At 44.4% G+C, this 15,347-nt stretch overlaps 1 long non-coding RNA gene across 3 annotated transcripts; it reads left to right on the forward strand.

Annotated features, from left to right (window-relative positions):
• Positions 1 to 7,470: 7,470 nt before the first annotated feature.
• LOC308356453 lies at positions 7,471 to 14,349 on the forward strand. Of its 3 annotated transcripts, XR_013968100.1 has the most exons (4): positions 7,471 to 7,675; positions 7,780 to 9,105; positions 11,893 to 11,966; positions 13,806 to 14,349. It is a non-coding gene; the product is annotated as an uncharacterized lncRNA (long non-coding RNA). The 3 variants fall into 3 exon arrangements; XR_013968099.1 differs by having other exon boundaries at positions 11,893 to 14,349; XR_013968101.1 differs by lacking the exon at positions 11,893 to 11,966.
• The last annotated feature ends 998 nt before the right edge of the window (positions 14,350 to 15,347 follow it).

The raw sequence follows: 15,347 nt of genomic DNA on the forward strand, positions 1-15,347 counted from the left end.
CCCTGCTGAGTCATCGTGTTTGGTTGAGTATTGCAAATTGCTGTCTTTTGTCACAATAACGCGACAGATACAAATGTTCCGTAACAGGAAGCTTTGCTTTGACTGGAGAGTCTGGTGTTGCACAGTTCAGTCCAATGAGATTCATCAGATCTAAGAGCTATTGGGCCAGTGATGCTGTCGTCTTTCAACCCGCACGACACTGATGTGCATCAAATGTGGATTTATTGATTTGTAATGAGGAGTATTACTCCAGAAAGTGTGAGGTCTGTGAGTAATGGGATCTCGGCACTGGGGTTCTTGCAGAGCACACTTTCCTTCCAGGGTCTAGAAAACAAATTAAGGTAACTAGCAAGCACCAGCAGACATATGAATAAATGCTCAACATCATCATCAGGGAAATGCAGATCAAAACCACAATGCTCACCTCACAGCTCTTAGAATGGATGTTGTCAATACAAGGAATGATGAGTGTTGGTGAGGGTGTGGAGACAAGGGAATCCGCTGTGCAGCCACTTTGGAAAACAGTATGCCCTCTGTTCGTTGCGGCATTATTTACAATAGGCAAGATACAGAAACAAATGTCCATCGACGGATGAACGGATAAAGAAAATGTGGTATATATACGTATGTATTTGTTATTCAACCATAAAAAGGAATGAAATCCTGCCATTTGAGGCAACATGGATGGACCTTGAGAGTACTATGCTAAGTGAAACAAGTCAGACAGAAAATGATAGAATGATCTCACCCATATATGCCATCTAAACAGCCCTTCCCCCCCCCCCGAAAAAGGGGAACTTAGATACAGTGAACAGATTGGTGGTTGCCAGTGGTAAGGGTGAGGTTGGGCAAAATGGGCAAATGAAGGTAAAAGGCACTAGCTTCCAGTTATAATAAGTCACAGGCATGTAACATACAGCATGGGGACTATAATTAATAATACTGTATTCCATATTTGAAAGTTGCTGGGAGAGTAGATCTTAAAAATTCCCATAATTAAAATTTCCATAATTATGGAATTTATTTATTATATTTATTTATTTATATTATTATATTTATTATATATTAATAAATATGGAATTTATTATTATTTATTATGGGATTTCCATAATAGATGTTACCTACATTTATTGTGGTTATTGTTCTGCAATGGGTATATACAAATACAGAGTCATGTTGTGTACCAGAAACTAACGTTCTATGTCAATCATACATTAGTTAAAAAAGATAATTAGCAAACATTGACTAGATCAAAGGGAAGTGTTGATCTCAGGGTGTGTTTTCTTTAGATTATAATCCACTTATGATCCCCTTTTTCCTCTGTAGTTGTGTTTTTCAAACTATGAACAGCAGCCTACTAGAAAATTGGGGGTCATGATCTCTTTGAAAGATGCACTACCATAGAAAAATACTACATCCACTAAATTTCAGTTTTCTTTATAAAACAGAACTTATAGGGGTGCCTGTGGCTCAGTCAGTTTAGCGGCTGCCTTCAGATTAGGTCATGATCCTAGGGTTCTGGGATCAAGCTGCATGGGGCTCCCCGCTCAGTGGGAAGTCTGCTTCTCCCTCCCCATCCCACCTCCCACCCTGCTCGTGTGCACATGCTTTCTCTCTTTCAAATAAATAAAACCTTAAACCCCAGAATTTACATATAGCTGTGTGTGTACAGGATCACCATGTAAAATGTAGCTGTATTTACTCTTTTTTTTTTTTTTTTTTTAAGATTATTTGAGAGAGAGTGAGTGAGAGCACAAGCAGGGGGAGCAGCAGAGGCAGAGGGAGAAGCAGGCTCCCCAATGCGACGTGGGGCTCGAACCCAAGACCTTGGGATCATGACCTGAGCCACAGGCAAACGCTTAACTGACTGGGCCACCCAAGCGCCTCTGTAGCTCTAATTACTCTTGCTTGAAATCAGATCATGGTCCGATGCGGACACTTAACTATGCAGTGCATTCCAGGAGTGAGAGAGAAGAGGGGACATGAGGAAAGGGGCTGGGCAGAAAGTACCGGCCAGCGACTAAGTCTTTGCCTTACATGTCCTGGACTGGTGGTCCTGTTCTAGACGAGGAAATAGCAAGTACTCAGAGGCCAGCTCTGAATATTACAGGATTAGCCTGTGGGTTTCAAGCAGTGACGCATCTAACTCCTCTCAACGTAATATTGAGTAACTTGCCAGAGACCACACAGCTAGAGGAGAGAGAGAGCGCGTCCAGTGTAATTTTTCAGAGCAGTATTTTTTCCCCAAGGTGTTTCAGTGGCTGTCCCAACGCTCTTGTGTCCTGGCCTGACCGTTAGAGTTGGGCGCGCTCCACACCCTACCCCCACGGCCGCCTGTGTTCTTGGGAACAGAAAACTTCCCTGCTCATGACCTTTCTGCCCCTATGACTCAGTCCCGTCCGTCTTCCAATTGTCTGTTCACCATTAAGTTCTTTTTTGTTTTTTAATTGAGTATCTGTTTTATACTGTTTTTGTTTAGATTTTTAAAATTATTTTAAAAACGCTTGATTGAGGTAGGAGTGATACCCTGGAAACGGCAGGTATTAAATGTGTTCCCTCTGATGAGTTTGAACACACGCCCAAGCTCCTGAAACCGTTACCACCATCAAGCTGATAAGCAGCGCCTTCCAAAGTTTCCTTGTACCTTGTTTTGTTTTTGTTTGTTTTCTGTATGTTTGTCAATAACACTTAACTTGAGACCTACCTTTCTAAATTTTTATACGAGTGGAATCTGGTGGCATTTGTCCCTTGTGCCTGGCTCATTTCACTTAGCATGGCGCCCTTTGGTTCATCCGTGCTGTTGCGGATGACAGAATGGCCTCCTTTTAGGCTGATAATACTCTGTTGTTTGCAGGTCCACGCTTACTATCCATTCATGTGTGGGTGGACATGTGGGTTTCTACATCTTGGCTGTTGTAAATAATGCTGCAGTGACCACGGTCACCATTAAATCCTAACCTGCTCTAGCTCTTAGGCCTTCAACTCTGTATAAAAAGACTGTGACCCTTACTTAATCAGTCCAATATCCTACAAGATCTTTGTTCCCTTCTTGTGAAAACTGCAGGTTCCCCAGCTCTATTTACGACCCTTGATACGGCCGATCTCCTCTTTGCTGTCCTCCTCGGGGGCATCGTGCTGCTAGCTTCTTACCTGCTAACTTTTTTTTTCTTTTCTTTTCTGTTTTAGCTACTTCCAAACCTGGATTATTTAAAGCATTTGTTCCCAACCTTCCTAACTGTTCTGAAGGGATGACATCACAAAAACTCTTCCCAGGTGAGAGATCTATGTACTCTCAAAATATAGGCACTATTTGGTTCTAACTTTTAGCTTCCTTATTTCTACCCGAAAGAGCAGTCGCAGACTTTCTCCTTCAGCCCAGACCCTCCTTCCCCCATGTCAAGTAGACAGTTCTTGCCACTCACCAGGATGAAGAGGACCGGCGGGAAGCCGCTCCCCCTCACAGTAATGACTGTATGGTTGGTTTTTCTTCCTGGGGCTTTATTCTCAGCACAGGCTTGCAAGGCCTACTGTATCAGGCCTGATCCAATTGGGAGAGAGAAACCGCACAGTAATTCAAAGAGGAAAAGTTTAGTACCCAGAATTACTAACTCTAACAGGGACTGGAGTAATGAAGGACCGGCTAGTAGGAAATAAAGAGGGCACTAATGGAATGGTGGACATGACAAGCAGCTACTCCCTGAGCTGCGACAGAGCCCCCTGGGGTAGAGTCGCCAAGACCCCCACCCCGGGGCACTCATGATGAGGCCCTGCTGGGAGGTCATGGCCATCCCTCACTGAAGGGGAGGGTGGTCTTTGTGATGTTGTACTGGCAGAACTCGCCAGAAATCTGCCCTCTCCCACACATTTAATTATGTGGTTATTTTAAACTTGCATTTACTAATATTGCCAAATATCTCGTCAAACCAGTCTCTGAGTATTGGGAAACTGTCAGCTCACTACAGCAGACACATTTCCAAAATTCTGATTTGTGCTTGAAAGCTCCCACTTTTTCACTGGCAACTGACACAGTTGCTCTTGAAGGGAGAGCCTCCTTCCGTTCATGGTCAAGAAGATGTCTGCCAGACCGCGTCTGAATGATCACAGCCTGTCTGCCCGTTGGTATTCTGAGTAATGACGGTGGGGCACAGAAGGTGTCTGCCATGCAGCATGCCTCTCTGCAAGAAAACCACGCTCTCCAGTTTGCAGCAGCAAACGTGCCTTGAGAGGTCATGGTTTCATAACGGTACTTGTCCCCGCTCTCTCAGGGACGTTCCTTTTCCTGCCTACGGCCCATTCGGGGCTGCGTGGTGCCCCCAGCTGGGTTCCCGCTGGGTGCCGCACTTTGGGGCTTTCGCACCGTCACCGTGGATGGGATGCAGTGCCAAGACACCACCTTCATAGTTCGGACCTCACAGGCCCCGGGACCCACAGGGGTCCACAGACGACGCTCAGAGACCTGCTGGCCTCGTGGAAGGAGACGGGTTTTGAACTCCGGGTTGGGGGTCCCATCTGAGCCCCAAGACAGAGTGAGTGTCTTCATGACTGCGATGGACCTGCCCCACCCTCAGTCTACAATGAAAAGTCAAAACAATGTTTGGAAAATGTGACACCATTCAGGAAGGCTTGGTCCACTCTTAAGCCTCTAATCAGACTCAAGAGAGGCTAATTAATAAACGCCAACTCATTAACATTCAGAAAGAAAAGTCACAACTGAGTATTAGCGTGCGATCACCTTGACGGTAGACTTGGTTCACTGCAAAGGCGATGTCGATTCAGTCAAAAGGATCTGCTAAACATGCCTAAAAACCCTGCACCCTGCTGGAAAATGTTCTTGCATCAACAAGAATGCAGTTACAGTTAGCATCCGGCTGTTCCAACAATCCAGGTGTACCCATGGAGTGTGGCAGCTATGACAAGGGACTTGAGGGCAGTTGAAGCTCTGGTCAAAGCCTTGAGTCAAAACCATGGGTGCTTACTGGAACCTGAGCACCCAGTCTTGGGGCACTGGAGGTCTTACGATGTTAAAGCCAGAAGGCACCCTCAGAATAATGAAGCCCAAACCCCACCCACCCCTGCTCACCTCCCCCCCTTTTTGTTTTTTAGAGATTGATTGATTGATTTTAGCAGGGGAGGGGCAAATGGAGAGGGAGAATCTCAGGCAGGTTGCTTGCTGGGCTGGGTGTGGAGCCTGAGAGGGGGCTTGATCTCATGACCCTGAGATCATGACCTGAGCAGCAATCCAGAGTCAGTTGGGTCCCCTAGTGGACTGAACAGCCCAGGTGCCCTCTGAATCTCCTTTTTACACCGACAGTGGAGCTAGAGGGAGTGACACGGCAGAGGCAGTATGGAGTTAGAACGTGGGCTCTAACCAGTTACGGATTCTGTCTCTTTCTCTCTTTGTGGTCACTCTGCCTTCAGCCAGCCCAGTAGCCTCTGTCAACCTCAGCTTTCTCGGCACGGTGCCTGCCCCGGGGGAGTGTGGCCAGGCCCACAGGAGAGAACAGCTCATGGGAAGCATTTAGGGCTTCCCGTGAGCACCAGGCACACAGTAGATGCCTGTTGAGACGTTAGCTGTCATTTATTCATATTCCCGTTATGGGGCATGCCCGAGGTCCGGCTCTGAATTTTGGGCAGAATTTGAATCTCCTTCTTTTGAATTTATCTTAATTTTTAAATTTTATTTTTATCTGTTAGAAGCAATTTGCGCCATAGTTCATATTACAGCTGCCATGTTTAGACGTTCCTTAATTACATCTTTATTTTATTTTATGTTTTAAATATTTTATTTATTTATTTGAGAGAGCAGGGGGAGGTGCAGACAGAGAGGGAGAGGGATAAGCAGACTCCCCACTGAGCGCGGAGGCCCTGTAAGGTGGGGGGGAGGCTCAATCCCGGGACCCTGAGATCATGATCTGAGCTGAAACCAGGAGTCTGAATCTCAACCAACCGAGCCACGGGGCACCCCCTTAATTACAACTTTAGGTGGGAGGAAGTGAGTCACCTAATTCCGATTAGTGATGCTTTTATTCCAGGAGGCTTGGGAGATTTCTGCTCTTTGTCCATCCATTATCTCCAAACTTTTGGGCTTATCCTCATGCCCGAGTAGTATAGTTTGCCCCCCTGGCTTTAGCTACTTAGACACACGATCCCCACTTTCAAAGAATCAGTATTAAGAAAACATCTCAGGATTGTGCTTTGTTTGTTTGTTTGTGTCTGTTTCTCTTCCTCCCCAGCCAACAGGAGGAAAAGTCATTCGGAGGTGAATAGTGAGGGATTACAGCAGAACCAGAACAATGAAACCTGAGAAAAATGGACCGGGTCTCTGTTGAGACTGGTGATTGGCTCCTGTCCCCTGCCATCTTGTTAACCTTGCAGTAATACAACCCCTTGTGTCAAACAGCTGGATTTGGGGACATCATTTATAGGGTTTTACTATATACAAATGTGGCTACAAGGTAATATATGATTAATTGATTGACTGATTGATTGATTTTGGACCAACCAACCATGAGAGAGTCTAAAGGCTGGGGCACAGGTTATATTGCATATTTCTGCTGAAACTGGTCAGTTTCGCTGAGATACACCCTCAAGGTCAATGGCACATGCCAGCCCGTTGGCCGCTGTGCTGTCTGCCAAGGAAGCCTGGTTGAGCCTTAAGGGAAGGCGCAAGGCTGGCTGGACCAGAACCTTGCTGCTCCCGTGGGTCTGCCAATAAGCAGCCTCCACTTCCTGGGAGCTGGTTAGGAAAACGGTGTCCCAAGCCCACCAGACCTGCTGGATTGGAGGAGGTATTAACAGAACCCCACGTGACATGTGCACATGAAGTTCTGGGATACGCTGAGTTAAGGGAGGACACAACTGGGACGCTGGCGCAGTTTCCTGCTCATCAGACTAATAACAGTTACTCCTGCTTGACTAAACCTGGTCTCCATGAGGTTTTTCTTGGGGGCTGACCTGGCAAACCTGAGATTCTCTTTCACTGTAGAGGGAAAAGGGAGTGACACAGCTGCTGCAACAAGGAGCTGGCTCAGGGGTCTCAGAAGGATAAAGGTTTTATACTGTTTTTATTATTTAAAAATGTTTTTAAGTTAATTTATTTGAGAGAGAGAGAGAGAGCAGGGGGAGGAGCAGAGGGAGACAAGCGGACCCCCGCTGAGTACAGAGCCTGATGCAGGGCTCGATCTCACGATCCTGAGAGCATGATCTGAGTTTGAAACCAAGAGTCCGATGCTTAACCAACTGGGCCACCAAGCACCCGTTAAAGTTTTATTTTGATCAGGACTGACATTTAGTTAAGTGCTGTAAGTAGCGCTTCCTGACATTTTTCCTATCAGAGCACACAGAAAATATTTGCAGGCACACTGGGATAAGCAAATAATGCTCTCAGTAGCCAGAGGCAACCAATCACCTAGCTTCTGGCTGCACCAGAGCTGGAGGGATCAAAGTCTCAGAACACAATCAGCAAGCTGGTTGAGCATACCAGGGTTTCAGGACACAGCGGCTAGTTCAGGGTGGGAGCCGGAAATGGAGGCAGCATGCCCTGAGCAGTCCAGAGCAGCCCCAGCACCATGTTGGACTGGTCACCATCCCAGCCCTGCAGGAGCACCGCCCCAGACGGAGACCCCCAGTTGGAGATGAGATGATCAGCACAAGGAAGCTCTGGAGACTAGAAATGGTAACAAGAGCTATGCCAGCTATTTTTCTAAGCGGTATACCTGTGTTAACTCATTTAGGTAATAAGCTGACGAGTGAAGTACTGTTTCTATTTCCCTTTTACAGAGGAGGGAACCGAGGCACAGAGGTGCAGGGCTTGCCCATGGTCGCACGGTGAGCGAACGAAGGAGGTCTAAATCTGGTTGTCTGCACCAGAGTCTGTCCTCTTGCTGTACCACCTGCCCGCAGTAGAAGATTCCAGGGAAGAAAGAGATGGTGTCCGAAGTGAAAAGGACACCCAGACCTGTCCGCATCCAGTCCGCCGGCTGAGGCTTTCTCTGCAACCCAGGCTTGCTGGGTCCCTGCCACCAGATTAGGAACAAACAAGAGGAAACAAACGCCAAATTCCACATTAGGAATTGGGGGAAAGGTTTGGAGCTGAATCCTTTCAGAGTATGTTCTTATAAACACTGTTAAACGGAAAAAGTGAACCACAAATGACTTCAAGAATGTGCTTTCAGCCCTCTGACAGATAATTAGGACCACTGGCTCTTCCTCTGTATCATGAATAAGGCGCCTGGTGGTTTGTTGTTTTGTTGTTGTTTTTTATTTATTTGACAGAGAGAGAACACAGAGACAGAGGCGACACAAGGAGGGGGAGTGGGTGAGGGAGAAGCAGGCTTCCTGCCAAGCAGGGAGCCTGATATGGGGCAGGCTTGATACCAGGACCCTGGGATCATGACCTGAGCCAAAGGCAGGCGCTTAATGACGGAGCCACCCAGGCACCACTGTTTTGGTTTTTTCAACCTGTTTATAATAATGACCAATGTGTGCAACTGCCCCTCAGAACAATGTGTTACTTAAACTATAACCCCTGGAGGATTTTACTAGTTACCAAGCACATTTAGATACGACCTTAAGAAAAACACACACCGGCAACAGGTCTTTGGGGGAAAGGACGATGTACACGACCCTGGCGCTGAGCCGCTGGGGACGCCGCCCGCTTCCTGGAAGCCGAGCAGCCGGGGACGCCCAGCCCACTCCCGGCTGAACGAAACACCGCCTGCTTCCCTTTTCCGTGATCGCTCCCTCCTCCTCCCCAGAGCGCCTGTTGTTAGTTAGATGAGTCCTTTGAATGTCCCTGGTTAACTATAAACTTTGCCCTCCTCCTTGTTTGTCCACAAGACAGGTGACTAATGTTTGACCTTCATCGGCTCTTCTGTGGACTGTTGTTTCTATCTAATAAAAGCGAGACTGAGGAGTTGCTCGGGGCCGCAGTCTTTTCGACTGTGGTCCCCCGCTCCCTTTCTCTTGCAGCTGACGTGTTTGCCGCCTCATTCTTCTCCCGTTCGCCGACTGGAAGCGGCAAGTGGCGCCCAAACAGGGACTTGAAACGAAACGGGAGAAGCAGCCCCAACGTGAGTTTTGCACGGCCGTGCCTTTTTCCCGCTGGTGAGTTGTGGGTACTTAACGCAGGGTATGGGGAATCTAGAGAGCACAAACGATTATCGCCCTTACGTTTGCTTACGGAGACGGTTCCTAAAGGCGGGAGGAGCAAAAGTCAGCGAGGGCTAACTTATGGAGCTTTTAAAGGTAATTAAAGAACACTGCTCCTGGTTCCCTATGTGAGGGACTTTAGATTTACAAACTTGGGAAAAAGTAGGTCACGAGTTAATACTTTTGCATGCTAAAGGAAAACCAATTCCAATTACTATATGGCCTACTTGGACCCTCATTCGCTCCTTTCTGGAGCCTTTACAAACCCTTGATTCGGAGAGCGATAATGAATGTTCAGGAGAAACTAAAAAAGAGGAACCTGAACGTGCCATCCAGGAGGAGAAAGAAATTACTAAGGCCACCAGAAAGGAATATATAAAGGAGAAATCTCCTCCTCCTCCTCCAATAACAGAACAAAAGGTGCCAATGGCACTGTTGCCATCAGCTCCACCATTCTATAAGAAGGCACCATTTAATGAAAAAGATGAAAAATACATGCTATCAGCCATTCATTCAGAAAGGCCTCCTTGAAGCACAGCGAGCAGGAGACCTAGATGCCTTGCATTTTAATTTCCCGGTTATTATTACAGAACATGTCCTTCCAGGACATGATCCTAACAACCCTAACGGTGTCTATGAGGCCAGGCATGAGCCATTTCCCTTCAAATTATTGAAGGAACTTTAACAAGCAGTACAAAATTATGGAGTTAATTCTCCGTTTACAACGGGAATCATTCAAGGCACTGCAGAAGGCAATTGACTTATTCCGACTGATTGGTCATTGTTAGCAAAAACAGTTCTATCTCCAAGTGAGTTCTTACAATTTAAAACATGGTGGCAAGATCATGCAGAAACAGTAGCTGCCCATAACAGAGCTCGTAATGTCCCTATTTCCATGGAACAGCTCGTGGGTATTGGGCCATGGGCCCAGGTGCGAGACCAGGTACTTATGAATGATCAAGCTATTGAGCAGCTCTGGCGTTGCTGTTTGAGAGCCTGGGAGAGAATAGAATCCCAAGGAGAGAAGTGCTCTTTTTTTCAAAAAGTGATACAAGGTCCAAAAGAACCCTATACTGATTTTATTGCAAGATTACAAAAGGTTGTCAAAAGACGGATAAAATAATCTTGAGGCTGCAGATACCATTCTGCAACTATTGGCTTATGAGAATGCCAATTCTGATTGTAAGAAATTGATAGCACCCTTTAAAGGCAAGGGAACATTGACAGATTATATTAAGCTATGCCAAGGAGTACGAACAGAGACCTATAAAGCTGATTTGTTAGCTCAAGCAATGGCTGCCCTTAACACAAGAGAAATTACTTACTTTGCAAGCCTTAGTAGAGGAACAGATAGAAAAAGGACATATTGAAGAATCTCACAGTCCTTGGAATTTGCCAGTTTTTGTTATTAAGAAAAAATCAGGAAAATGGGGACTTTTAACAGACCTGCGTGTAGTTAATTCTGCTATCCAACCCATGGGGTCTCTCCAACCCGGATTGCCTTTGCCTAATCTAGTCCCACGCAAATGGCCAATAATTATCATAGATTTACAGGATTGCTTTTATACTATACCACTTGCTAAGGAAGACGTCCTCATTTTGCTTTCACTATTCCTAGTGTAAATTTAAAAGAACCAGCCAAACGATATCAAGGGAAAGTTCTTCCACAAGGAATGTTAAATAGCCCCACTATCTGTCAGGAGTATGTGACAAAAGTTATACAGCCAGTTAGAAATCAATTTCCACAGATTTATCTTATCCATTGTATGGATGACATATTATGTGCAGCCTCTGACAACGTGCAATTGCAGGATGCATTCAGAATGCTTCAGTTGCAATTTGGAAAATACAAATTAATCATAGCTCCAGAAAAAATCCAAGCTTCCACACCTTTCTCATATTTGGGGTTCGTTATGGACAGGACCTCAGTTAAACCCCCAAAAGTTCAAATCCGTAGAGATAAAATTACAACCTTGAATGATTTGCAAAAGTTATTGGGAGACATTAATTGGATTAAGACCTAAAATTGGAATTCCCACCTATGCTTTACAGGATCTATTTGCCTCTTTAAAGGGAGATCCCAATTTAAACAGCCCTAGAACCCTATCGAAAGAGGACTTAAAAGAATTACAATTTGTTGAAAGCCAGATTCATTCAATGCAAACGGATAGAGTCCAACCTGAGAAACCGTTAGATCTTCTCATTTTTCATACCCCACATACACCCACTGGGTTAATTATTCAGGAAAAATTAATTGTAGAATGGATTTTTCTCCTGAATAATACTGTTAAAACACTCACTGCCTATATAGACCATATTGGCAGTATTACTCAATTAGGAAGAAAAAGAATTCGCCAAATACAGGGGTATGATCCGCAGGTTATTGTTCTGCCTTTAAATAAGACACAAATTGAAATGGCATTTCAAAATAATTTAAATTGGCAAATTGCTCTTAGTGGCTTTGCTGGAAACACTTCTTCTCATTATCCCTCTTTACCTGCTTTTTCCTTTTTAAAACATACTGCTTTTGTCCTTCCCAAAATTCTAAAAATCCAATAACAGATGCCCCTACTTACTTTTCTGATGGCTCTGTCAAAGATAAAGCTTGTTATTATGGTCCTACTTTGAAGGTCATATCTACTACTGGTCTCTCAGCACAAAAATCAGAATTAATGGTGGTTATTGCATTGTTTCAAGATGTTTATTCTGCATTTAATCTGTTACCTGATTCTTTGTATACAGTATATGTTTTACAGCATATCAAAACTACTACTGTTTCTACGTCTGATGTAATATGATGACTAATCACAGTAACCGTAAGTTTTTCTGGATGTTATGCACAAATTACTTATTGGGCTTATATACCCAATCCTCCCCTGCTCTGTCCAGTAGAGTGGGGAGAAGATATAATACCAATTTATTTGAATGCCTCAAAATGGGTACCTGGAATTTTGGATCCTAGATTGCCACTGTTGCCCTTAGAGGAGGGCACAAATACTAATCTTACCTTTGGTTATCAAAGTAGACCAATTATGTATCGGCAGTCATTCCAGTTGTCTTATCCCTGATGATCAAAGATAGTTGGTGGGGGGCCCCTGGGTGGCTCAGTGGTTGAGCAGCTGCCTTCGGCTCAGGTTATGATCCCAGGCTCCTGGGATCGAGCCCCACGTTGGGTTCCCTGCTTGACGGGAAGCCTGCTTCTCCCTCTCCCACTCCCTCTGCTTGTGTTCCCTCTCTCGCTGTGTCTCTGTCAAATAAATAATTAAAAAAAAAAAAAAAGATAGTTGGTGGACTCTCCTACTGATACTTATCTGATTAAAGCTCAGTTACATTTACTCTCCACTAAAGGATTCCTTGCCAAGGAATATTGGGGTCCTAGCTCTAACACAGCAGCGCCCCCTATTCCCAAATGCAAACTAACACAAACATGGTCTGATGAGGGAATTAGCCCTTTATGGGAGGATTGTCAAGCTTCTCACCCCAGTATTGTTATTAATGATTCCTATGGAATTGTATGGGACTGGTCCCCTAAGGGGATGGCAGTCACCAATTGCACTGCGAGACCCTGCTCCTCTCATCGAAATTTAAAGTGGCAAGTTTTTGATGATCCCATTTTACCGCAGACCTTAACCTCAGGAGATGCACCTCTGGTCTGGCTTGGGCAAGGACTTTCTATGCCATCTCCTTTTGTTAATTATCGTAAAAGACAAAAGAATTTATGGAAGGTCACCACCTCTTTAAATCACATAAGAGTTTGGAATGGCTCTTACATTCATCAGTCTAATGACTCTGCATTTTCTTTTTTCCTTACGGATAAAGAATGGGTAAAAGCTTGTGATAGAGATCCCTATGTTTTTTTATTGAAAAAATGACTTTTGATCATAGCCATAGAGAAATAGACTGTCTCAACTGTAAAATGTTCACCTGTGTAGATGAGAATGTTTATACAGACAACTCTATCATTCTCTTAGCTAGAAGAATAGGCATCTGGTTACCGGTGAAACACCACCGTGTATGGGAAAGCTCTCCACATATACATACACTTTTAACAGTTTTGAAGGACTGGGTCCATAGAACAAAAAGATTTCTTGGGTTGCTTATAACAGCTATTTTAGGAATTATGGCCGTTACTGCTACAGCTACCACTACAGGAACAGCCTTTCATCAAACTGTACAAACCACACTATGTGGGCAGAAGTGGCACGAGAATGCTAGCCAGGCTTGGAATCAACAAATGATCATAGATCAAAAATTAGATGAAAGTATCTCTGATTCAGAAACAGCCATGATACATATAGGAGATGATCTTCAAAATACAAAACTTAGACTTCATATTTTGTGTGACTGGAATGTTTCTTCTTTCTGTGTTACTCCCCGTGCCTATAATGAATCAGAAATATCTTGGAGCAAAATTCGCTGGCATATTACTAATCATGATGGTGATAATCTAACTTTAGATGTTAAACAACTTCAAGATACTAAGATTCTAAGTTTTACTCACTCATCATTACAATCAGTTCCAGGAGTGAGTTTTACTCAAAGAATTAATGATATTCTGTCTGATTTAAACCCTTCTACTTGGATCAAACAAACTGGTCTTGGCATTATAGGTGGAATGATTATTCTTCTTATTGCTATAATCTTTTTATGCTTAGTCCTCGGAAGCACGCGAAAATCCCTCCAACGACTGAAGAATCAAGAAACTGCAAAATCAACTTTTCTACTCCTTCACAAACAAAAAGGGGGAGATGCAACCGCCCCTCCGAACAATGTGTTACTTAAACTATAACCCCTGGAGGATTTTACCAGTTACCAAGTACATTTAGATACGGCCTTACGAAAAACACATGCTGGCAACAGGTCTTTGGGGGAAAGGACGATGTACGACCCTGAAGCCGAGCAGCCTGGGACGCCCAGCCCGCTCCGGGCTGAACGAAACACCACCTGCTTCCCTTTTCCGTTATCGCTCCCTCCTCCTCCCAAAAGCGCCTGTTGTTAGTTAGATGAGTCCTTTGAGTGTCCCTGGTTAACTATAAACTTTACCTACCTTCTTGTTTGTCCACAAGACCTGTGACTAGTGTTTGACCATCAGCACTTCTGTGGACTGTTGTTTCTATCTAATAAAAGCGAGACCGAGGAGTTGCTCGGGGCCGCAGTCTTTTCGACTGTGGTCCCCCGCTCCCTTTCTCTTGCAGCTGACGTGTTTGTGCCTCATTCTTCTCACTGGAAGCGGCAAATGTGCAATATTTTAAAAGTTTTATCTCCCGTCAATATAAATTTAAATGTATGTTATTTTGTGTCTGATCATATTAAGATTTTAAACAATGACATAATAGCATATCCTCCCCTTCCATCCCATTTTTATAAAACAAGTGCTGTGTTGGGGCATCTGGGTGGTTCAGTCTGTTAAGCGTCTGCCCTTGGCTCAGGTCATGGTTCCAGGGTCCTGGGATCAAGACCCACATCAGGCTCCCTGCTTAATGGGGAGTCTGCTTCTCCCTCTCCCTGCCACTTTCCCTGCTTGCACTCTCTCTCTCTGTCAAATAAGTAAATAAAATCTTAAAAACAACAACAATAACAAACCAACAAGTGCTGTCTTACAAAAACCCTTGGAATTTCAAACACTTACTCCATTAATGCTATCAGTTTGCCAACCTTCTTTAGACCTCATTTTCAGAAAAATCTTGAGAACCCTTGTCAAATAATCACAGCAATAACAGTAATAAAAAGATAGCTAATAGACTATTTGAATTCTCACCTTTTAAGCATAGATTTTAAATTCTGGAAACAGCCAAGTTTGGTGACTCCTAACCCATTTTTAAAAACAGACTTTATTTCTGGAGCAGTTTCCACAGCAAAATGGAGCAGAAAGTTCAGAGTTCCTATACCTCCTTTCCCCATTATCAACACCCCACACCACAGTGATACATTTGTCACAACTGACGAACCCACACCAACACATTATCACCAAAAGTCTGAAATTTCCATTAGTATTCGCTCTTGGTATAGCACACTCTGGGTTTTCCTAAATACACAATAACATGTATCCACCATTATAGTGTTATACAGAATAATTTCAATGCCCTAAAAATTTTCGGTGTGTGCCTGTCCATTCATTCCTATCTCTTGGCCCCTGGCAACCAGGGATCTTTTACCGTCTCCATATTTTTGCCTTATCCAGAATGTCATAGAGTTGG

Source organism: Martes martes, assembly GCF_963455335.1.
Source record: "Martes martes genome assembly, chromosome: 16".
Lineage (NCBI taxonomy): Eukaryota > Metazoa > Chordata > Mammalia > Carnivora > Mustelidae > Martes > Martes martes.